This window comes from Emydura macquarii, unplaced genomic scaffold (assembly GCF_026122565.2).
Source record: "Emydura macquarii macquarii isolate MOO-44397 ecotype Brisbane River unplaced genomic scaffold, CSIRO-AGI_Emac_v2 contig_2935, whole genome shotgun sequence".
Lineage (NCBI taxonomy): Eukaryota > Metazoa > Chordata > Testudines > Chelidae > Emydura > Emydura macquarii.
This window is the reverse complement of record NW_027133072.1, coordinates 295,466-321,501: the sequence shown is the minus strand read 5'-3', so window position 1 is coordinate 321,501 and position 26,036 is coordinate 295,466. Positions and strand designations below refer to the sequence as shown.

The window sequence follows — 26,036 nt, the reverse complement described above, 5'->3', positions numbered from 1 at the left end:
CAGCTGACGAGATATGAAGATCTCCTGGAATCAAGAGATTGCTTGAGAACTGCAGCTTTCGTAAATAATAATAATGATTAATTTTAAAAAAATCCTAACCTTCAAAACTATGGGATAGAGCTTGAAAATATTCAGATAATGCACACTAAATGGTCAGAAACAAAAAGAAGGGAATTCTTTTGTGCATGACTTGCTATTTGAATTCCTGGGGTAATCAATAGTGTATTATCTATGGCTAGCAAAAATTCCAGTAGAAAGTAGCCTTTTCAGAAGCATTTCATATGAGATAGTTTTACCCCTTTTGAATTCAGTCAATAGCCACAGTTGAGGACTGGGGGTTGTTGCAGGTGGGAGGAGAATTTTATGATGGAGTCAGATACTTTGTAATTAAACAGGACTGTATCAAAGGTATTACAAATTCCTGATTCTGTGAACACAGAAGGGACCAAAAAAAAAAAAAAAAAAAAAAAAGCTGGTGTCTTTGTTCACAACATCAAACTCTATCAGCCAGTTTGTTTAGGCTGTGTGAGTCTGGACATACATACACGCACACACACACACACCCAGCATGTGCTGAAGTTCCTGAGTGGAGTTAGCTGTACTCTTTGCTAGCGTCTTTGCTGTCCTGTCTTACATTTAACCTGAATGAAGGGTAGCTGCAACTTTCATTTGGTTAAGGGAGTGCAAAGAGGTGCTCTGTTCACTGCAGGTGTGGCACCATCTTCTGGCTGTTCTGGGGAATAGTTCACCAGGTCGATGCCTCTCCCTGTAGTTGCCAGCCATCCCTCCACCTCTGTTTCTTCGTCTGCAGCCCTGCTGTCACCCCAGGAGCTGCTGCAGCCTCAGACACTCCTCCCACTGCTCAGGGAATGAGCAGCCCCTTCTGTGCCAGGTTCCCAGCTTATATAGGCTCACCCTTAGGCTTTGTCTACAGTAGCACTTTCATCAGTCAGGGATGTGGGAAAAAAAAAACCCCTGACTGATATAAGTTTTACCGACAGAAGCGCTGGTGTGGACAGTGCTATGTCAGCAGGAGACGCTCTCCCACCAATATAGCTACCACCGCTCATTGGGAGCACTTCCACTGACCTAAGGGGGGCAGTGTAGGGAGCAGAGAGCCAAGTTTCTGAGCTCCTCTGGCATCTCCCTGCTGGGAGCCTGGCTGCCCAACAGGCTCCTGGGCTCCTGGCAGGCTGCCCCCTTCCTCTCCACCTCATCTCTCTGCTCCCACCCAGCAGTGGGGTCCAGCCACTCAGCTCTCCAGGAGAGCAGGGGGCAGCTGGGCTCTAGTTGCTCAATTTTGTTGAATGACAGCCGACATAAGGAACTCAGTATCTACATTGACACTGCCTTGCCCCTATGTACGCCGACATAAGCCCTACATCTCTTATTGAGGTGGTTTTATTATGTCGGCATAACAGGGAAGTGAAATTGGGGGGAGGGGCATTTCAGTATGTATATCTCCACTGTTTTATCGACAAAAATTGACTTTTGTCAGCAAAACTCTGTACTGTAGACCAGACCGTATAGAGTATGATTTTTGGTGTCTAGCAGAGTAAGGCCTTGTCTACACTAACACTTATGCCAGCAAAACTTTTGTCACTCAGGTGTGTGAAAAAAACATCCCCAAGCAACAAGTTTTGCTGGCATAAGTGCTAGTGTGGATAGCACTATGTCAGCAGGAGACTCTTTCCTGCCAACGTAGCTACTGCTGCTCATGTACATGGTTTTATTATGTCGGCGGGAGAACTCTCTCCCGTTGACATAACACATCTAAACAAGTGCTTAAGTTTTAAGTGTAGACAAGCCTTTAGGAATTTAAGCTCTCAGGTTCAACTTTTGAAGTTTTGTGCAAGTTTCTTTCAGTATGAGGAATGAAAGTTCAGGTATAGAAAGATCATTTTGTGAACAGTGTTTGCCCATGGGTGATAGAGTGTTTTTGTCTATTATAATTTTTCTGTGTGAGTTCGTTTGAGAGCATTTGATTGTCATTTGATTGTCTGGTTTCACCCACATATCTGTTATTGGGCTATTTAGAGTTCTGGATGAGATGTACTACCTGTTGTAATAAGCATGTGTAGGACCCAATGATTTTGAAAGGCATGTTGCAGTGTATATTGATCAAGTGCTGGAGGAACCTACTAGAGGTCGTGCTCCTCTTGATCGGCTGCTAACAAACAGGGAAGAAGTGGTAGGGGAAGTAGAAGTGGATAGTAACCTGGGCAGCAGTGATATGAGATGGTCGAGTCCAGGATCCTGACAAAAGGAAGAAAGGAAGACAGCAGGATATGGACCATGGACTTCAGAAAAGCAGACTTTGACTCCCTCCGGGAGCTGATGGACAGGATCCTTGAGAGGCTAATATGAGGGGGAAAGGAGTGCAAGAGAACAGGCTGTATTTTAAAGAAACCTTACTGAGGGTGCAGGAACAAACCATTCCAATGTGCAGAATGAGTAGCAAATATGGCAGGCAACCAGCTTGGCTTAACAAAGAAGTCTTCAGTGAGCTTAAACACAAAAAGGAAGTTACAAGAAGTGGAAACTTGGTCAGATGAATAGGAAGAAGTATAAAAATACTGCTCGAGCATGCAGAAGTGAAATCAGGAAGACCAAATCACAACTGGAGTTGCAGCTAGCAAGGGATGTGAAGGGTAACAAGAAGAGTTTCTACAAGTATGTTAGCAACAAGAAGAAGGTCAGGGAAAGTGTGGGCCCCTTACAGAATATGGGAGGCAACCTAGTGACAGATGTGAAAAAAGCTGAATAACTGAATACTTTCTTTGCCTCTGTCTTCACAGACAAGGTCAGCTGCCAGACTACTGCACTGGGCAACTCAGAATGGGGAGGAGATGAGCAGCCTTCAGTGCTGAAGGAACAGGTTCTGGACTATTTAAAAAGGCTGGACATGCACAAGTCCATGGGGCCGGATGCAATGCAGCCGAGGGTGCTGAGGGAGTTGGCTGATGTGATTTCAGAGCCATTGGCCATTATCTTTGAAAACTCATGGTGATTGGGGGAGGTCCCGGATGAGTAGAAAAAAGCAAATGTAGTGCCCATCTTCAAAAAAGGGAAGAAGGAGAAGCCAGGTAATTACATACCAATCAGCCTCACCTCTGTCCCTGGAAAAATCATGGGGAAAGGTCCTCAAAGAATCCATTTTGAGGCACTTGGAAGAGAGGAACAGTCAACATGGTTTCACCAAGGGCAAGTCATGCCTGACCAACCTGATTGCCTTTTATGATGAATGACTGGTTCTGTGGATGTGGGGAAAGTGGTGGACGTAATTTGCCTTGACTTTAGCAAACCTTTTGATATGGTCTCCCACAGTATTCTTATCAGCAAGTTAAAGAAGTATGGGTTGGATGAATGGACTGTAAGATGGATAGAAAGCAGGCTAGATCATTGGGCTGAACAGGTAGTGATCAACAGCTCGATGTCTAGTTGGCAGCCGGTAACAAGCAGAGTGCTCCAGGGGTCAGTGCTGGTTCCTGTTTTGTTCCACATCTTCATTAATGATCTGGAGGATGGGGTAGATTGCACCCTCGGCACGTTTACAGATGACACTAAGCTGGGGGGGAGTGGTAGATACATTGGAGGACAGGGATAGGATACAGAGTGACTAAGACAAATTAGAGGGTTGCACCAAAAGAAATCTGATGAGGTTCAGCAAGGACAAATGCAGAGTCCTGCACTTAGGACACTAGAATTCCATGTGCTGCTACACACTGGGGACCGACTGGCTAGGCAGCAGTTCTGCAGAAATGACCTTGGGGTTACGGTAGACAAGAAACTGGATATGAGTCAACATTGGGCTGCATTAGTAGGAGCATTGCCAACAGATTGAGGGAAGTGATTATTCCACTCTATCCGGCACTGGTGAGGCCTCATTTGGAGTATTGTGTCCAGTTTTGGGCCACCCACTACAGAAAGGATGTGGAAAAATTGGAGGGAGTTCAGCAGAGGGCAACAAAAATGATTAGAGGACTGGAGCACATGATTTATGAGGAGAAGCTGGGGAAACTTGGTTTGTTTAGTATTCAGAAGGGAAGAATGAGGGGGGATGTGATAGCAGCCTTTAACTACCTGAAGGAGGGTTCCAGAAGGGTGGAATTAGGCTGTTCTCAGTGGTGGCAGATATGAGAACTAGCATGAATGCTTTCAAGTTGCAGTAGGGGAGGTCTAGGTTGGATATTAGGAAAAACATTTTCACTAGGAAGGTGGTGAAGCACTGAAATGGGTTACCTAGGGAGGTGGTGGAATCTCCATTTTTAGAGGTTTTTAAGGTACGGCTTGTCAAAGCTCTGACTGGGGTGGGTTAAGTTGGGGTTGTTCCTGCTTCGAGCAGGGGATTGGACTGAATTACTTTGTGAGGTCCCTTCCAACCCCAATCTTCTATGATTATAGCAGTGGAGTCAAGGCTGCAGATTTTGCATCTTTTGTTCTGGCAGGGTCTGGCATCACTTTGAGTTGATGAGTCTTGTTCTGAGCAGAACTTGCTTCTGATGAGCTTGGTGAGGTTGAGGGATTCTTTGAAGGCCAGAAGTGGGGGGTCAGGAAAGATTTATTTCACATTGTGGTCCCCATGAATTGTGAGTTTTAATTGATGAATGATACGGCAGATAGGGTTTAGCTTATTCAAAATATTCAATAGAAATCTGTAAGAAGCAGGGGGCAAGACATGTTGCTTTTTTAGGGTTTGGAATGTGTGGAGACATTGAGAGCCCTTTGTTTATACCTTCCCTTACAGCCATATATTTCTCTTGGAGGTCACCAGATAACAGATCTTTCTAACTATATATATGTTAAGTCAGGATGCAGGAGAAAGATTAATAAACCTGTTCAGTTGTTCCATGGTGATCAAAGAAGCCTTGCAGTACCATCTCCTTTTCTTATGAAGAATTCTGAGGCCTAGGCTTGTGGATAAATATCAGGAATGTGGGTCCCATCAATAGACCATGCACAATTTGGGACCCCTTCCATGCAAATCCATGTGCATTGCCAAGTTTTATGTCCCAGCCCAGCAGCATCCTTCATAGCAGCACACGACTCCATAAGAACAGTCCCAACAATTCATCTACCCCCAATAAAATGATGAGCTACTGACCTGTGGCTGTCAAGGGTGTGGAACTTCAAGATGGTGATGGCCACACACATCTCCATGCTGAGGTGAACTTTCATGTTGGTGCTCCACCACTGCAGCTCTGGGTGAACTCTGCACTGAAGTTCTGTCTCCTCTTCCTTCTTCCATACTTGTATCGCTGTGGCTGACTCCCAACCATCTAAGGCCATCTGTTTGTGTGAAAGCCAATTCATGTGGAGCAGCTTATTTGTATTAATGACTTTCAGGATCAGGATACTCAGCAATGTTTCCTGTATGGCCCCTGGCAGCAGTTGGAAACTAGAATTTGTTTCTACAAAAAGAATGATCAATTCTCAGGAGATGGGCCATGATCTGAAGTACCAAAATTCCAGTAGGTACTGGAAGGTATTCCACAATGCACCATGTGAAAAATCCCAGAATGCACAGAGCCTGGCTGTGGAACTTGCACCATGGGATAACTGCCAGGAATGCTGTGCACTTATTTTGAAAAATTGCAGAGCTGTGCATATGCAATGATTCACTAGGGAAGTAGTTTAAACCAGCATGAACCAGTGTGGACACTCACTTTCACTATAGAATCATAGAATATTAGAGTTGGAAGGGACCTCAGGAGGTCATCTAGTCCAACCCCCTGCTCAAAGCAGGACTAACCTCAACTATATCATCCCAGCCAGGGCTTTGTCAAGCCTCAGCTTAAAAACCTCTAAAGATGGAGATTCCACCACCTCTCTAGGTAACCCATTCCAGTGCTTCACCACTCTCCTAGTAAAAAACTTTTTCCTAATGTCCAACCTAGACCTCCCCCTGTATAGGTACAGGAGAAAAATGTATACCAGAAAATCTTAACCATGTAGACATGGCCTAACTTCAGTGATCCTATCATATGCCAGTTCCAGGTAAGTAATCTGTATTCTCTTTCTAGCCCAGTGACTGTGACCTTCTTTTCACCCATCCTTATCACTAGTTCATATAAGAAGCAACTTAAATTTAAAATAAAATCTTATTGTTTCTTTTGTTCCATACTCTGTTGATCAGGTATTTTTACATTGCAGGGAATTAATTTATCTGTATTTACATTGTCCTGATTCTTAAGTAAACTTTGTGGTATTTGTGAGATAACAAACTACAAAATTACAATAAAACTACTGTGTATTTAATTAACCTAAATTCTAAACGTAATAAGATTAATTAACAACTCTGTGGAATTTAGTCAGAGTTTATCTCCTCATTACTGGACTGTGTAGTGGATACGTATATCAAAAATGAGACTTGCAGACCCACAACAGTGTAAGTTTGTAACTCTACTAGTAATAATCAGTAACTCAGACATATAGTAAAACCTCCTAGATCTATGAATTCATGGGGAAAAAAGGGAATAAAAGGCACAGCCCCACTGTAATTACTGTTGCTAGATTATACAATGCAAAATAAACCCTGAATTCATGGGAAGTAAAGAGACTAAAAAGCAAAATCCCACGGTGGTTAGAGTTGCTAGATTGTACAGTGTAAAATAAACCTTTTCAGATACTTTCCTGGTGCCTGCATCACAGCCCACAGAGATCCATTTTCATACATTTGTCCTCCACAGAGAAAGCACTCCAAATTCAAGAAACTCGGATCTTCATTCAAAGCAAGAAGATCACAAATAATCCACCATCCACTCAGAGCCCACAGCCCAGTTTGTTGCATTTTAATCTTACTGAGCCCATCATTGTTCCTCAAGGCATGAATGTTTTTAACCCAGGGTGGAATTCACAAAGGTACGTAGGCACCTAACTCCCATTTTAAAGCACCACTGTGAGTCACAAAACTCCCACGTGGCTGACACCTAACCCTGTAGGCATTTACACCCACTCAGCAGCTAGGTTTTTACACTAAAAGTGCTCTAGGCCCCACGCTTCTTCCTCTGGGCATGCACACTTGAAAATCAGCCAGAGGGAGGGAACCCTCCTTCATAACCTTTTGGCTAGCGGTTATGGTACTTGTCTAGATTGTGACTTGTGAAAGACCAATTCAAATCACCCCTCTGCCTGATGGGGAGAAGGGGTCTGAACAGGGATCTGCCACCTCTCAAGAGGATAGTCAGTGTTAGGGCTCCCTCAGTTTCTCTTGTTGAAACTGTTCCATTATGACTAAATATTTAAACAAAGAATCATTGGAGCTTGAGGACTGAACCCTGAATCTCTTACCTGGCGTGTGGCTTATGACTCATTATCATTCTCTCTTTATTTCTGTTCAAATCATTTTTCCTCATTATGTAGAGGGGAGGCCTGAACAAGAGATCTCCTGCATCCTGGGTGAGTACCCTAACTACAGGGCTAAAGGTTATGAGGAAAGGCTGCTGCCATTTACTGTGGAGATAGGTGGCTTCTGGACATGCCTCCCAGACTGGGTCCCAGTTTGAGAATCAGACATCTGGATTTAAGCACCTACCTCCTTCAGAGGTTTTACGGGGGCTTCAGAGGGGTTTAAGGACACACCCCTCTCATTGACATCTCCCAGGCACTAGCTTAAGCTGCTCCCTGCCTAGTGTACTGAGTTTTGTAAATTGCATTCTCAGTTGGGAGATAGGAAGGAGGAGGCTGACCCTCAAAACTTTTAGCCTAGTGGTTTAGGTACTCATTTGGATTGGGATTTGTGGAAGACCCCATTTCAAATCACCCTAACTCAGTGTTACTCCTTGATTTTCTACAATTTATGCATTGTACAATTATAAAGTTTGTGGACAATACCAAGCTGGGAGGGGTTGCCAGTGCTTTGGAGGATAGGAGCAAAATTTAAAATGATTGGACAAACTGGAGAAATGGTCTGAAGTAAATAGGATGATATTCAGTAAGGACAAACGCAAAGTGCTCCACTTAGGAAGGAGCAATGAGTTGTACACATACAAAATAGGAAATGACTGCCTAGGAAGGAGTACTGTGGAAAGGGATCTGGGGGCTATAGTGGATCACAAACTTAATATGAGTCAACAGTGTCACACTGTTGCAAAACAAGCAATCACCATTCTGAAATGTATTAGCAGGAGTGTTGTTAGCAAGACACAATTCTTCCACTCTACTCGTCACTGATAAGGCTTCAGCTGGAGTATTGTGTCCAGTTCTGAGTTTCACATTTCAGGAAAGATGTAGACAAACTCAAGAGAGTCTGCAGGAGAGCAGTAAAAATGATTAAAGGTCTAGAAAACATGACCTATGAAGGAAGATAGTAAAAAATGGGTTTGTTTAGTTTGGAGAAGAGAAGACTGAGGAGACATAACAGTTTTCAAGAACATAAACAGTTGTTACAAGGAGAAGGGTGAAAAATAGTTCTCCTTAACCTCTGAGGACAGGACAAGAAGCAATGGGCTTAAGTTACAGCAAGAGAAGTTTAAGGTGGACATTAGGAAAAACTTCCTAACTGTCAGGGAGGTTAAACACTGGAACAGATTGCCTAGGGAGGTTGTGAAATTTCCATCACTGGAGGCTTTTAAGAGCAGATTCGATAAACATCTGTCAGGAATGGTGTGGTTATTATGTAGTCTGTCTTGAGTCGATGGAATGGACTAGATGACCTCTCAAGGTCCCTTCCAGTTCTACACTTCCATGATTCCATGATTGTGCTGCTGAGTGACACAATACCTAATTCCCATGATGGATGTGGCTTTAAGACACTATCAAGAATAAATGAGAAGTCACAGTATATAAGCTAAAGTGAGTCCTAGCGTAAATGTAGGAGCAGAACAGAGGCTTTTGAGAGCTTCTCAAACAGTAATAATCAAATCCCATCACAACATGGAAATCTTATCTCAGCCTCTGGCTCTCCACAACTCAGTTCCAGAAAGATGGTTTAATTCTCTGCTTTAATAACTATTACATGTCCTCATTATATGGCCACTCCAGCCTGGCCCGACCCTCTGAGATTCAGGGGAATTGGCAAAGGTGTTATTCTCTTGGCCAATCACGAGACAGTATACTTCTAGTGTTTGTGTCCTGTGTGGATTCTCTGATGTGAAATAAGGTTTGAGCTCTGACTAAAGCTGTTCCCACACTGATTGCATCTGTAGGGTCTTTCTCCCGTGTGGATTCTCTGGTGATTAGTGAGGGCTGAGCTCTGACTGAAGCTTTTCTCACAGTTGGGGCACCTATAGGGCTTCTCTCCCTTATGGATTCTCTGATGTGCGGCAAGATTTGAGCTTGCACTGAAGCTTTTCCCACATTCTGGGCATTTAAATGGTTTCTCCCCTGTGTGGATTCTCTGGTGAATAATAAGGTATGAACTCTGACTGAAGCTTTTCTCACAGTTGCAACATTTATAGGGCTTCTCTCCTCTGTGGATTCGCTCATGTGCGGCAAGGTGTGAGTTCACACTGAAGCTTTTCCCGCATTCCAGGCATTTAAAGGGTTTCTCCCCCGTGTGGATTCTCTGGTGAATAATGAGGTGTGAGCTCTGACTGAAGCTTTTCCTGCACTCGGGACAGCTATAGGGTTTCTCACCAGTGTGGATTCTTTGATGCTTAATAAGATGTGAGCTCTGATTGAAGCTTTTCCCGCAGTCAGGGCAGTTATAGGGTTTCTCTCCCGTGTGGATTATCTGATGATAGGTAAGGGCTGAGATCTGTCTGAAGCTTTTCTCGCAGTCAGGACACTTGTAGGGTTTTTCCCCTGTGTGGATTCTCTGGTGAGTAATAAGGGCTGATCTCCAACGGAAGCTTTTCCCACAATCACTGCACATATAGGGTCTCTCTCCTGTAGGGATTTTCTGTTGAACAATGTATTTGATTTTGTTGTTCCCTCTTCTCTTCTGAGAGGATTTATCCCATCTCTCCCTTGGCTGGTTTTCCTGTTGCCTCTCTGAGCTGTGCTGACTATCCCAGGCATCTGTATGATCAGGACTCTGAGACACATCCTTTTTGGCTTTTCCTGATATCATCCTGTACAATTCCACTTGCTCAGGAACTTGCTGCTGAGGATTTTCCTCCTCATTCTCATTCAGTGTTGCATCACCTGCTGGGATAGAGAAAGAATCCAGAGAGGAGTCATTCCCTCGGGGGGTAGAAGAAACCTCAGAAAGAGGAAGAGAGAACGGGGAAACAAACACAAATAACTGGGCTGAGGAGATTGAAATATCAGGACCTAAATGCACCCCACCCTCCCAAATCATACCCCAGAGAAGAGAGAGAAGGGAACCCATCCTTCCTCCATATCCTCTGAATATAGATGAAGGCGGGGCTGAATGCTCAGACAGGCTTAATGAAAACCCTTGAGTGATGTCCGCCTAGAGGATACAATTAGTTTCTCAGGCAGCTGATTCCTCACCTGCATGGCCGTCTCCCGAGATCTCGCTATCCTCATAGCCCTGGAGATTGGGAACCCATGGCTCCTCCCTTCGTTCCAGCTGGGAGATCACATCAGGTTTGGGAATGGGAAATCCTGCTTGGGGGGCAAAGAAACAAGTGTTGATCTTGTTCAGTAAGGTCAGTGATGTTATTACTTCCAGACCCAGGACCTGAGTAGTCCACCCAGAGAGGCTTCTTCCTCTCCCCACACCCACCGTAGAGGGAGTGGGCAATAAATCGTACAATATCCCATGATAACACACTAATCTAGAGCAAGGATTCATCCAGTCTGCCCAGGGAATAGCCTTAAATTATTTCCATGGTGAGCTGAGTAGAATTGCTACACTCAGTAGGTATCTGGGTATAACCAGTTTCCAGCCAATCTGCCCTGCCCCCCACCTCCTGTGATGCTTCTCATTGCATCCAGGGCTGTGAGTCACTTTGTTATCACCTGCCTCCAACATGAGGGAGTCTTGCCTGTGTTGCTGAAGCCTGTCCTGAGGTGAATAATTGACACATAAGGGGAGGCCCCATTTCTTGGAGGATAGAATTAGGGATGTGAACAGATCATTAGGATGAAAACAGAATGTTTGTGCTAAATAAAATAAGAAAATAGTCAGTAGGCTAAAAAGACAGAATGTCTGAGCCAGCTAAGATAAGAGGGAGAACACCCAGGGAACCATTTACTAACAATGGACAAGATATGTTAGAAATGTAGAAATGAGGTAAAGACCTGGTCGAGTGTAGGCAATGAATGGACAGAGCATGCTGCACAGAGATCGATTCCTGCAAAGTAACCAAGCCAATCCCAAAACATGTGATCCAACACAATGTGCAAATGTATATGAAGAAAGAGGTTTTCTGTGTAACTTTGGATGTGTGATATGCCCTATGCCCACCCCCTATATTTGACTCTGATCAAGGATACATGAATGATGAAATCTAGAGTTGGACTGAGGTTTTTCGATCCCAGAGAACTGGATGAAGTGTTCTCTCAGAGCTGGACAAGGTATTCTGGATAAGTGAGTGGAAAAGTCTAGGAGGGAATCCCAATAGTCTATGCCAGCTGAGTGTTCACTCCTTAACACCACCAGCCTGCCAGCCATTCATGCACTCTCCTTTGGGCTACACCAGTCCTCTGTTTGCCTGGCAGGCTGACAACAGATGCACTCCAGTCCCTGAAGCTGCAGGCACATCAAAGTTACCCCTGTGATAGCTGGCCCCAATCACTGATACCCACAGAAATCCCAGATCTTCTGTTCCCAAAGGAACAGTGTGCCACAGTTTGCCAGTTTTTATCTTAGACCACCACTCCTGTATTACACACAGCACATGAATTCAATTATAAAACAAAATGAAATTTATTTAAGGAAGAATAGAGATTCAAATGAAAATCAGTGTGGGAGATGTGAACAAATGGTTATGTGTAAAAACATCATGACATTCATGCTAAAGCCTAAACTTAACTAGCAAGTTATCCTCCTGTCTAAGGAACATTACCTCACTCAAAGTTCTCTCCAGTGTTTTCAGCCAAGCCTGACTGTGATTCCCATTTCATGAAGCAAACTCAGTCAGTTTATTTCATAGGTGAAAGATGCGAGGTGTCTCTCTGCACTCCAATATAGCAGCACAGCCTTTTGAGTACACTTCAAGATAGGGTTCCCTCCCACTCAGGCAGTTGACCTCTTCCTGTTACTTTCTTGCTGAAGTCTCTACCAACTCTTCATTAGCACTGAATAACTAAGAAGAATGCTATGGTATAGCATATAATATACAGTGTCCCCCCCCCCCAGCATGGAGATAGTATCTCCAACCCCTATGTGAAGGAGTTTGTCTCAAGACATGCTCCCTTTGCATGATCTGCTTTTAGCTACAGACCAAGCGAACATATATATAATTTTAGTATATACACACACAACCTCTCACATATTTTCTGACATACATCTCACAGTGGATAGAATGACCAGTGTGGCACAGGCTTTTATTCGAGACCTTACATGATATTCTTTTGGTGAACACAGGCAGATCCCAGCACTTCTATATAACAGCAGAGCCCTCGGCCAGTTAGCACAAAGTCACCCATATCCTTCTCTAACACAAACCAGAACAGGAAGCTATGACTTAGACTGTGAGCTCTTTGGGGTGGAGACGGTCCGTAAGTTGGTGACTGTGCAGTGCCTAGCTCATTGGGGCTGTGATCCTTTAATGGGGCAGCTAAGTGGTGCTTCCCTAACAGAAGATGTGAAGAAATAAACAAAGGAAATGCCAGCCAAGGCCAGGAAAGAAAAATCACTAGACCCTGCCCCCAGTGCAACACAGAGAGCATGGGATCTCAGTAGAGCCTCACCCCCTTGCTGATAAATGTGCAATCTGCCCTTTCCAATCACCCATGAGACCAGCTCTACCCCTGCAGACAGCTGCTGGCTGACACCACAGGCCTGGATCTAGCTCTCCTCACCCCCTCAGCCTGTTCCATACAGCACAGACCCAAGACAAGACCACTGTAATTCTCCTCTCACCTGGGCAGAAACTGTAGAATTACAGTAATGTAGATCTGGAAGGGACCTTGGCAGGCTATCTAGCCCACCCTCCTGAGCTGAGTGAACCTAGATCATCCCTGACAGCTGTTCTTAAAAACCACAATGTTGAGGATTCCATAACGTCCCTCGGTAACCCGTTCCAGTGCTGAACTATCCTTCGAGTTGAAAAGTTTTTCCTAATATCAAAACTAAACCTTCCTTGCTGCAGATTAAACCCACTTCTTCTTGTCCTACTTTCAATGGCCATGAAGAACAATTGATCACTGTTCTTTATAACAGCCCTTAGCAGATTTGAAGAATTATCAGGTCTTCTCCCAATCTTCTCTTTTCAAGACTGAATATGCCTATTTTTTAACCCTTTGTCATAGAATCATAGAGTTGGAAGGGACCTCAGGAGGTATCTAGTCCAACCTGCTGCTCAGAGCAGGACTAACCTCAGCTAAATAATCCCAGAGAGGGTTTTGTCAAGCCACAGCTTAAAAACCTCTAAAGATGGAGATTCCACCACCTCCCTAGATAACCCATTCCAGTGCTTCACCACCCTCCTAGTGAAAAACATTTTCCTAATGTCCAACCTAGACCTCCCCCACTGCAACTTGAGACCATTGCTCCTTGTTCTGTCATCTGCCACCACTGAGAACAGCCTAGCTCCATCCTCCCTGGAACCACCTTTCAGGTAGTTAAAGGCTGCTATCAAATCCCCCCTCATTCTTCTTTTCTGTAGAGTGTAGTCATAGGTCACTAAACCTTGTATAATTTTTGTTGCTCTCCTCTGGACTCTCTCCAACTTGTCCACATCTTTCTTAGGGCAGGTCAACACTTAAACACTGGGTGACAGGGTGCTAGGCAAAGAAAGCTGAGCCAGCCCACTGTCACGTGACCCAATTAAGAAAGGAGAATTGGAGCCAGCTGAGTAAGCCTGCACACAGTGGGCAATAGGAAGCAGCTGCCAGCCCCATAAGCCAGGGGCTATAAAAGGCTCAGAGGCAGGCAGTGCAGGGGGGAGGGGGAAGCCAGAAAGGGAGGAGCCACAGAGTGGTTAGGAGAGTGAGTGGTTAAGCTGGACTGTTTGTAAGTAGAAGGTGGTGGGTAAGCAACTTGTAAATAAACCTCCCTGGAGGGAGCATGAAGCTGAGATTTCTGAGTAGTGTGTGGGTGCAGAAGACCTGAGCAACAGGAGGGCCTGCGTGAACTTGCTACACACTGCATTGGTGTAGTTGTGTAACTGTATTGCTTTAATTAAGACACTCTAAAATGATGGGAGAGAGCTCTCCTGTTGGCTAATCCACCTCCCTGAAAGGCAGTAATTATGTCAGTGGGAGAAGCTCTCTCTTTGACATAGTGCTGTCTATAGGGGGTGAGGTCAGTATAACTGTTGCTCAGGGGTGTCAATTTTTTCACATCCCTAAGCGATGTAGTTATATCAGACCAGAAGTGTGGTGCCTAAAACTGGACACAGAACTCTAGATGGGGTTTTTCTAATGCAGAGTCACTGGACAATTAACTCCTGTGTCTTATACAACATTCTTATAAATAAACTACAGAATGATATTAGCCTTTTTAGCAACTGCATCACACTGTTCACTTATATGCAATTTGTGATTCACCATAACCACTAGATCCTTTTCTTCAGTTTGTTGAGTAGTCAGTTATTCCCCATTTCGTCACTGTGCATTTGCTTTTTCCTTCATATGTGGAGTACTTTACACTTTTCTTTACTGAATTCTATCTTGCTGAATTCAGACCAATTCTCCAATTTGTCAAATTCATTTTGAATTATAATCCTGTCCTCCAAAGTGCTTGTAATCACTCCCATCCTGGTATCATCTGCAGATTTGATAAGCATACTCTCCACTCCATTACCCAAGTAGCTAATGAAAATATTGACTAGTACCAGACTCAGGACACACCCCAAAGCATCCCTCTCAGTCTGACAGCAAAACATGGATAACTACTTTTTCTGTATAACTTTTCTAACTGTTCACCCACCTTATAATAGTTCCATCTAGACCATATTTCCCTAGTTTGCTTATGAGAACATAACTTCAGACTGTGTCAACACTTTACTAAAATCAAGATGAACCATGTCTAGTGCTTCCTACCTATCCACTAGGCCAGTAACCTTGACAAAGAAGAAAATTAAATAGATTTGGCATGATTTTTTTCTTGAAAAATCCATGAAGGCTATTACTTGCAATCCAATTATCCTGTATGTGCATTAAAATTGATTGTTTAATAATTTGTTCCAGTATCTTTCTATGTATTGAAGTTAGGCTGACTGGTATTTAACTCCCCAAGTCCTCTTTGTTACCATTTTTAAAGACAGGTACTTTGTTTGCCCTTCTTCAGTCCTCCGGAACCGCACCCTTCATGTATTCTTGAAGATAGATGCTAATAGTTCTGAGATTGCTTCAGCTAGTTCCTTAAATACCATATGGTAAATTTCATTAGGCCTTGCCAAATGCTTCTATTTTACTAAATATTCTTGAATCTGTTCTTTCCCTGTTCTGACTTCTGCTCCTTCTCCCTTGTTGTTAATATTAGCTGTACAGCGAGAGTTCTGTGGCACCTTAAAGACTAACACATTTATTTGGGCATAAGCTTTCATGGGCAGAAACCCACTTCCTTGGATGCATTAACATTAATTAACATGTTAAGTATCTGGTCACCATTCACTTTTCAAGTGAAGACAGACACAAAATAGGCATTAAAAAGCTCCGCCTTCTTGATGTCATCTGCTGTTACATCTCCTTCCCCTCCAAGTAGTTGACTTACCCATTTCGTCATCTTTCTCTTGATTCTAATAAAAAGCAATAAGAGATTCTATAAATGTATGTCCCTTGCTATGTGTAAGTCATTTTGTGCTCTAGTCATCCTGATTTTGCCCCTACATGTTTGTGCTATTCTTTCATAGCATTTTGTTCATGTTTCTTGTTTCCACTTTAGATTTTCAGGTCATTAAAAAGCTTCTGATGCAGTCATATTGACCTCTTACAATTCTTCCTATCTTTCTTTCAGGATAGTTTGCTGTTGTGCCTTTAATATTATCTTACTGAGAAAAAGCCAGCTTTCCCAAACTCCTTTTTCCCTTAGATTTTCTTCCCATGGGACCAGGCCTACTAGTTCTCTGAATTTGGTAAAGTCTGGTTTGTTTGTTTTTTGAAGTTCATTGTTCTTATTTTGCTGCTCTCACTCCTTCTTTTCCTGAGATGCAGGGGAGGCTCCATCCAAACAAATCCCACCAAGCTTATTCAGAAATCTCCCAAGTGAAATCATTTCAACTCAATGCTTGAGTCCCTTTGAGTTTTATGGAATTAAACCCATGTTTAGGTGTTTGGTGAATAGGGATGGTTTGCTGATTCGGGCTTGAGTCCAGAGACAAGACTGACCAGTTTTCTGACTAATGTACAGACCTGCAGACATAGATTCATATAAGTTAAGACCAGAAAGGAATATTGTGATCATCTTATCTGATCTCCTGCATAAAACACAGACCAGAGAACCTCACAAAGAAATTCCTGCATCGCGCCCATATCTTGAGATTGAGCTAGACTATATTTATTAGAAAAAAGACATTCAGGCTTGAATTAAAGACTCCAAGTGATGGACTATCCACCACATCCCTGGTTAAGTTGCTCCAATGACTAACTCGCCTCACAGTTAAACATCTGTACATCATCACTAGCCTGGATTTATCCAGGAGCACTCTTCTGTCAGAAATCTTCTCCCCATGTAGGTATTTTTGGTTCTGTTCACAGCACCTCTTAACTGTCTCCTGGATGAACTAAATAGACTGAGCTTCTTAAGGCACTCAGGCTAAAGCAGATTTTCCAGACCCCAAAGCATTCTTATAAGCCCTTATCTAATTTGGCAACATTCTTCTTAGAGTGTGAATGCCAGAACTGGACACAGTATCTAGTCACAGTCTCCTAATCCCTTCAATAGATGTAAATCCCAGTTGGCTGGCTCATTTGGAGACATAGGCTAAAGCCCAGGTGCTGCTTTTACTCAGGTTGATAACTTGTCCAATTTGCAATGAAGCCAATGGCTAATAGTCCATCAAAGCCTTCCCACAATTCCCTCCATATGCCCAGAAGGACAGACAAATTCTCCCACAATTCACTTGGAAAGAATCACAGAGTGGCTCAGCTCCCTGCAGTGCTAAAAACCATGAGACATGCCCCAAAAAATTATAGCAACACATACGGGTGAGTGCAGCACCACTGTGGACACTTTAACTCAGGCAGGGCTTTCCAGTGTGGCTGCTCACACCCTGGCCAGACTAACACTAGTGCTCAGACACAGGTATCAATCACCTGGGTTAAATCTGCATTATTGCCCCCTATCTGGCACTGGTGAGGTCTCATTTGGAGTGTTGTGTCCAGTTTTCTGCTTCCCATTACAGTGGACAAGAAGCTGAATATGAGTCAGTATACCCTTATTGCCAAGGAGGCTAATAGCATATTGGGCTGCATTAGTAGGGGCATTGCCAGCAGACTGAGGGAAGTGATTATTCCCCTTTATCTGGCACTGGTGAGGCCTCATTTGGAGTACTGTGTCCAGTTTTGGGGCCCCCATTACAGGAAGGATGTGGACAAATGGGAAAAAGTCCAGCAGAGGGCAACAAAAATGATTAGGGGGCTGGAGCACATGACTTATTAGGAGAGGGTGAGGGAACTAGGCTTATTTAGTCTGCAGAAGAGAAGAATGAGGGGGGATTTGATAGCAGCTTTTAACTACCTGAAGGGGGGGGTTTCAGGGAGGATGGATCTAGGCTGTTCTCAGTGGTAGTAGATGACAGAACAAGGAGCAACAGTCTCAAGTTGCAGTAGGGGAGGCCTAGGTTGGATATTAGGAAAAACGTTTTCACTAGGAGGGTGATGAAGCACTGGAATGTGTTATGTAGGGAGGTGGTGGAATTTCCATCCTTAGAGGTCTTTAAGGCCCAACTTGACAAAGCTCTGGCTGGGTTGGTTTAGTTGTGGTTGGTCCTGCTTTGAGCAGAGGGTTGGATTAGATGACCTCCTGAGATCCCTCCCAACCCTAACCTTCTATGATTCTATGAAGATATCTCCAAAGTTTCTCACAGAGAATGTCTATTCCCACACATAGCCACACATATACCCTGTCCCCAGCCCAGACATGCTGCTTCCTATTTCAGGCATGAACCAGAACTCTCCCCTTAGCAAGGATTGCTCAGCTCATCCACTCCAGCTACTCTGCATACCACAGACCCAAAGGAACCGCTCTATTCCCACCAGTGCTCAAAGGCAGACAGTCCTGCTATTCTATGAAGAAGCAGCAACAGTTACCATCATGCTTTATCCCCAGAAACTCAGAACCTCATTAAATGCTATCACTTACTTAATGAAATTTTTACCCAGCCATGAGGCCAAAGTATTAGCCAAGCACAGGAAACTCTTCCTGACTGCTGCTATTGACAATATGTCACCAAAGAGCTCTCCCACTCACCACATGGACTACAACAGTCCTGGGGCACTTGCAACAGCTAAACTGGGGATGGGTTACCAGCAGCAGAGAGAGAGACTTTGAGACAAGGACACTTGTAAACCTTTTGCTGCTGCTGCTGCAGGAAACAAAGATCATTAATGACAGCAGCACCTGGAATCTCACATGGAAATCCGGGCCCATTGTGCTATCAATGGTACTTACCTGCACAGTCTGCTGCATTATATCTGAGCACATCACAGTATTTAACAAAATTATTCTCATCCCCCACCCAGGAACTAGACAGGGAAGTGAGGCACAAACCGTCTATCACTACAGTGATACGTCAACCTATGTTAGGTCTATTTCTAGTCACTGCATTATTTACTGCAGTGGCTGATGTCCACACTACCGTTCTTGGGTCAGTGGTGAACATCCTCACCAGCAGCGCTTCCATCCACCTAGGAGCTGAGAGCCCTGCCGGGAGCGGGTGGGGGGAAGAGAAGGAAGCCGCCTGGGGCTTCGCCCCACAGGGAGCAAGGTCAAGCTGCCTTGGCTTCTCAGCTCCCTTTCCCCCCACCCCCTCCAGGTATGGCAGCCTTGTCAATTTCACAGCTCTAGAGCCTGAAACAGAGACAGTCTAGAGACAGACAACTGTTCCCAGCCAGGAGCAGGGCTCAGCCAGCCAGCTCTCCAGGGGAGCAGGAAGCAGCTGGGCTCTAGCTACCCAGCTTTCTTGTCAATTTCAGAGCTCCTGCCATGAAATTGACAAGACAGACACAGCCAATGTAAGAGACCCAGTGACTACACAGACACCATGTTGCCCTAACTACACTGACATAAGCCTTACGCCTCTCGTGGAGGTGGAGTTATGATGTCGGTATAGTAGAGCACTTACATCCGCGGGAGGAAGGCCGTAGTGTAGACACTGACATAATTAGATTAACAAAGCTGCCTTAGGTTGACCTAACTGTATAGTGTAGACCAGCCCTTAGAGGAGATCAGACAGGGAATTCATCACACTGGCACAAGAGATAGCCCTGGAGGCACTAACAGCAGCTGGACCCAGCCCCATGACACTGGTACATGCCGTTCCTAGCATAGTGGGCCAAGGTGGAACATGGGTAAAATTGAGATGAAGAACATTTGAAAATCTGGTGACTGTGGATTTAGGCAGAGCCAAATCATGAGGAACTCGTCTATCCTTCAGACCTAAAACAGGTCAGAGGCCCCAGAAAATGGAATTAGCCTTGGGAAGGGGTAGAAGAGAGTGAGTTTGTCTCACCTGAAATCCTTGTTTGTGGGAACAGTAGCACCATCGTTATGTCTCTGAATCTCATGTCCCATGTCTCTCACACGTGATTTGGGACTATTGGGGCTGATCCCCTTGACATATGGGGGAGCAGTTAAGAAACCTTCACAGAAGCTGACCCAGATGCGTCAGAGACTCCAAAGCTTCTAGTAAGAGAGGAAATGGAAATCCTTACCCAGCAAGGTCACAGTCTCATAATTCTCCTGCATGACATCCCTGTAGAGGGCTCTCTGATCTGGGTCCAATAGAGCCCATTCCTCCTCAGTAAAATACACAGCCACTGCCTCGAAGGTCACTGGCTCTGTTGCAGCCATTTCCCTTCCTTGTGTTCCAGGATGGTTGGATGATCTAGTTCTAGAACAAAATGTGGATGTTGTTCTGCAGCCTGTGAGGGTGAAAAGAGCAATTGGGGAGGTTTCAAAAGACTGAACTTGCACCATGGCATTTCAGTTTTCAGTGTCCAGTGTTGTTAATACTCAGACCACTTCTTTCAGCTTTCTGATGCTTAATATTAAACAGGTTTGTGATTAGTTGTGGGATCAGAATTTAAGAGTCAAATATTCAGAGACTTTAAGGTGAGACAGGACCATTAGATTATTTAATTGGCCTGTATGTCACAGGCCATTAAAATTGACCTGGTTATCCTTGATTGACCCCAATTACCTGTATTTACCTAAAGCCTAATTTTCTAGAACCTCATCCAGTATTGATATGAAAACATCAATAGATGGAAAATCCACTATTTCCTTTGGTAATTTGTTCCAGTGATAATTACCTTCGCTATTAAAAATTTGTGACTAATTTCTAATCTGGGGGTTACAGTGGACAAGAAGCTGGGTATGAGTCAACCGTGTGCCCTTATTACCAAGAAGGCTAATGGCTATTGGGCTGCATTAGTAGGAGCATTGCCAGCAGACCGAGGGAAGTGATTATTCCCCTGTATTCAGCATTAGTGAGGCCACATCTGGAGTACTGTGTCCAGTTTTGGGCCCCCCACTATAGGAAATATATGGACAAACTAGAGGGAGTCTAGTGGAGGACAACAAAAATGATTAGGGGGCTGGAGCACATGACGTATGAGGAGAGGCTGAGGGAACTAGGTTTGTTTAGTCTGAAGAAGAGAAGAGTGAGGGAGGATTTGATAGCAGCTTTCAACTACCTGAAGGGGGGTTCCAGGAAGAATGGAGCTAGGCTGTTCTCAGTTGTGGCAGATGACAGAACAAAGAGAAATGGTCTCAAGTTGCAGTGGGGGAGGTCTCGGTTGGATAATAGGAAAAAAATTTCCACTAGGAGGGTGGTGAACCACTGGAATAGGTTACCTAGGAAAGTGGTGGAATTTCCATCCTTAGAGGTTTTTAAAGCCCAGCTTGACAAAGCCCTGGCTGGGATGGTTTAGTTGGGGTTGGTCCTGCTTTGAGCAGGGGGGGGGTTGGACTATCTGACCTCCCGAGATCCCTTCCAACCCTAATCTTCTATGATCTGAATACCTCTGGCTTCAGCTTCTAGCTACTACTTCATATTCATATTTTATCTTCAAGACTAAAGAGCCCTTTGGTACACATTTTCTCTTCATGATGGTAGTTATACAATGTAATCAAGACACCTTTCAGTCTTTCAACATATTCATTTTCAGAGATAGACTAAACAGACGGAGCTCTTTATATCTCACTGTAATGATTTTCCTCCAGCACTTATATCTGTGGCTCTTTTCTACACTCTATCCAAATCCACATCAAAACAGATTTTTATCAGACTACAGAGAGAAGCATGCCTGACTTAGAAATCCCTTCTCTGCCAAATGTAAAATTTCTAGTCCAAATTCTTAAGGCATGAGAAGTGATTTTAAAAAAAATAGTGAAATTGTAACTCTCTTTTCCCCAGCCCCTTCTAAAAAACAGACTAAGTTGTTTTTCATCAAACTTTAAAAAATAAATTCACCCAGAGTCACAGAGACTGTCTACCCTAAAGATTTCAGTATTACTGTAGCCATGTTGGTCCCAGGACATTAGACAGACAAGGTGAGTGAGGTCATATCTTTTATTGGACCCACTTCTGTTGGTGAGAGACACAAGTGTTCAAACTACCCAGAGCTGTGACCAGAAGAAGAGCTCCCTGTAGCTGGAAAGCTTGTCTTTCTCACCAACAGAACTTGGTCCAATAAGGGTATTATCTCACCCAGCTTGTCTCTCCACTGTCTAATCCCTCAAGATAAACACGAGCATGTTAAAAGCAAAGGAAAAGGTCCCTTCAGACTGAAACTGTGCAGCCAAGACTGTCACTGCGTGCTCCAGCTGTAATGAAAGAGCACCATTAAAGTAGCTGCTCTGGGAGATCCCCCGACACTGTCCACAGGTCAGCACATTCCCCTAGCAGTGCCGGGACTAGGCAGAGTCAGGAATTGGCTTTTCCTCTCCCAGCTCTTCACCAGGTCCCCGGAAAGTCAGTCTGCCCCGGGATGCTGCAGGAAATGGAGCTGGTGCACGGGTGGAGGACTGGAACCTCCCTCCCCACTTATTGCTCCTGCTGCCCCTTCCAGCCTCTCTCCTCCCCGCCCTCCCCTCCCTTCAGCTGGGAGACTCGGTCCTGGCCCGTTCGCTCTCCCGGGAATGGATCGGCCCCTGCAGGCGCTAAGGGGTCAGAGCCTGGCTGTGTCCGTGCGTGGGGGCAGCAGCTCCGGGACCCGCAGACACCCAGGGGCAGAGATGGGGCGAGGAGGGGCTGTGGGCACAGAGTCACTTTCCTGCCCGGCCCCGGCACTTTCCCCGGGTCTCTCCCCTCACCTGCGGCAGTCTGCGGCTCGGGAGCTGGTGTCTGCAGAGCCCGGGGCTGCCCCAGGGGCTGGTTCCAGCCAGCGGAGAAAGTCCCCCCGGGCTGGGCACAGAGGGGCGCTAGCGAAGGTCTCTCCCCGCACAGACCCCGCTGGGGAGCAGCAGCTACTGCTCAGGGCCAGGGGCAGGTGGGCTCCCGGCTCAACGGAGGCAGCAGCAGCCAGGCTCTGACACAGGAAGTTCAACCCCCGACAAATCTGCTGCTGAGCAGCAAGAACGAGAGCCACTTCCCCTCCCTTAGCAACCAGCAGAGGAGGCTGGCATCATCCCTCATCTGCAAGACACTCATCAGAGGCCCTCGCTCCTTCCTGAAAATAACAAGAACTTCCAGAGCAAAAAAAAAAAAAAAATCGACACAGAATCCCAGGGAGCGTGTCTCTTATTGCCATCCACAACTACGGATGTCCCTGGGACCTGATGCTCATCAGCCCTGGAGTAAGTTATTTTGTATTCCCACCAGCAACAGTTCCTACACCTTGTGAATGTACCTTTCCCTCCCCATTGGCTCCTCACCCGCAGCTGGTGAGAGGTGGGGAAGCCAAGGGTTAATATAATCATGATCTGTAGATGCTCCCTCAAGTAGAATGGGTCACAGGCCAGGGAACTGAGATAGGGGTTTTGCTATCACAGTGCTCCTACTAATGCAGCCCAACATGCCATTAGCCATTTTGGCAATAAGAGCACACTGTTGAGTCATATCCAGCTTCTTGTCCACTCTAACCCCTAGGACCTTTTCTGCAAAACTCCTGCTTCTCCTTGTTGAACCACATCAGATTTTTTTTGGTCCAATCCTACAATTTGTCTAGGTCACTCTGTATCCTATCCCTACCCTCCAGCGTATCTACCCCTCCCCCCAGCTTAGTGTCATCTGCAAACTTGCCGAGGGTTCAATCCATTTCATCCCCCAGATCATTAATGAAGATGTTGAACAAAACTGGCCCCAGCACCAACCCCTGGGGCACTCCGCTTGTTACCGGACAATTAGACATGGAGCCATTGATCATCACCTGTTGAGCCTGATGATCTAGCCAGCTTTCTATCCACTTTATAATCAATTCATCCAACCCATATTTTTGTAACTTGCTGGCAAGAATACTGTGGGAGACCATACCACACAGCCATTCATCTCATCACAGAAGGCAATCAGGCTGGTCAGGCATGATTTCCCCTTAGTGAAGCCATGAGGACTGTTCCCGATCACCTTCCTCTCTTCAAAGTGCTTCAGAATGGATTTCTTGAGGACCCACCTGCTCGATGATTTTTCCAAGGACTGAGGTGAGACTCACTGGTTTGTGGTTCCCTGGATCCTCCTTTTTCCCTTTTTTGAAGATGGGCACTAGATTTGCCTTTTTCCAATAATCCGGGACCTCTCCCAATCACCATTAATTTTCAAAGATAATGGCCAATGGCTCTGCAATCACATCAGCCAATTCCCTCAGCACCCTCGGATGCATTGCATCCGTCCCCATGGACTTGTGCATGTCCAGCCTTTCTAAATAGTCCAGAACCTGTTCTTTCACCACTGAGGGCCACTCACCTCCTCCCCATTCTGTGCTGCCCAGTGCAGTTGTCTGGGAGCTGACCTTGTCTGTGAAGACAGAGGCAAAATAAGCATTGAGTAGGTCAGTTTTTTCCACATCATCTGTCACTAGGTTGCCTCCACCATTCAGTAAGGGGCCTACACTTCCCCTGACCGTATTCTTGTTGTTAACATACCTGTAGAAGCCCTTCTTGTTACCCCATCATGTCCCTTGCTAGCTGCAACTCCAGTTGTGCTTTAGCCTTCCTGATTTCACTCCTGCATGCTCGAGCAGTATTTTTATACTCCTCCCATGTCATCTGACCAAGCTTCCACTTCTTGTAAGCTTCCTTTTCATGTTTAAGCTCACTGAAGATTTCTCTGTTAAGCCAAGCTGGTCACCTGCCTATTTGCTATACTTTCTGCACATTGGGATGGTTTGTTCCTGCACCCTCAACAAGGTTTCTTTAAAATATAGCCTGCTCTCTTGCACTCCTTTCCCCCTCATATTAGCCTCCCACGCAAGCCTGCCCATCATCTCCTTGAGGGAGTCAAAGTCTGCTTTTCTGAAGTCCATGATCCATATTCTGGTGTTCTGCATTCTTCCTTTTGTCAGGATCCTGAACTCGACCATCTCATGGTCCCTGCTGTCTAGGTTGCCACCCACTTCTACTTCACCTACCAATTCTTCCCTGTTCATGAGCAGCAGGTCAAGAGCAGCACAAACCCTAGTTGGTTCCTCCAGTAGTTGCGCCAGGAAGTTGTCCACAACAGTCTCCAAAAACTTCCTAGATTGTCTGTGCACTACTGTATTGCTCTCCCAGCAGATGTCAAGGTGCTTGAAGTCCCCCATGAGAACCAGGGCCTGTGATATGGAACCCTTTGTTAGTTGTCTGAAGAAAGCCTCATTTATCTAATCCTCCTGGACTGGTGGTCTATAACAGATGCCTACCATGACACCATCCTTGTTGCTCTTGCCTCTAAACCTAGCCCAGAGACTCTCAACTCTCATACTGAAGCTCTGAGCAATCAGACTTGTCTCTTACATACAGTGCAGCTCCTCCACCTTTTTTCTCCTGCCCATCATTCCTGAACAGTTTATACCCATTCATGACAGTGCTCCACTAAGCCTCAGGTATTCCAATCACATCATAGTTCCTTGACTGTGCCAGGATTTCCAATTCCTCCTGCTTGTGTCCCAGGCTTCTTGTGTTTGTGTATAGAATACATCTGATGTTACGGAATATTTCTCAGTAGTACAAGGGGCCTACCTTCAATCAAACGTCACGTGACTGGAGGGCCCACCTTATCCGCCCTTCGATCAACGGTCCCGTGACCGGAAGTCCCGCCTTTCCCCGAAGTTGAGGTTTCAGTTTGTACGTCTTCTATTCTGATTTTGGAATCATGCTTGTTCCTTTACCTGCGCCGCATCTCTTCCTTCGGCCTGTCCCACCGGTGACTCCTGCGAGCCGCCTTCCTCCACGGGCATGGACAGCGTGAGGCCGTCAGGCTCGTCGGGTTCCGGCGTGTCGAACAAAGGCTGGGCCAAAGGGACGTCCGCCTCGGAACTGTCGCTAATGTAGCACTTTCTATGCTTGGGAGCCAAGAACTGAGGAGCCAAAACAAATTTCAAAGGCCTCACAGGGGTGGTGAATGCATCCATGTTCCCCTCTCAGCGGTTTTCCACAGCTGTGAACCACGCGGTCTCGAAAATGAGATGCTTTAAAGGCCCCAAAACTTCCGGGGGGGCTGCGCTGCCGCCGCCTGCACATCCCCATTGGTGCACCTTTCCCTTCTGGGACGGCCTAAGCCTGCTCCGCTTGGGGGATGGGGGTGTCCCGCTCCTCCCCATACCCTCGCTGTGCCAATCCCAGCTCTTGGTACAAATTCAAAAACGCTTGCTGGGCCAATCCAAGCTGTTGGCGTGAAGCATCTGCCGATTGGCGGAGGGGTTGCACTGACCACTTCCAG

The 26,036-nt window shown here is 45.4% G+C and overlaps 1 pseudogene; it reads right to left on the bottom strand.

Moving 5' to 3' along the window:
- The window catches only part of LOC137167553 (zinc finger protein 585A-like), a 57,612-nt pseudogene extending 34,617 nt beyond the window's left edge, over positions 1-22,995 (bottom strand).
- Positions 22,996-26,036: the final 3,041 nt, after the last annotated feature.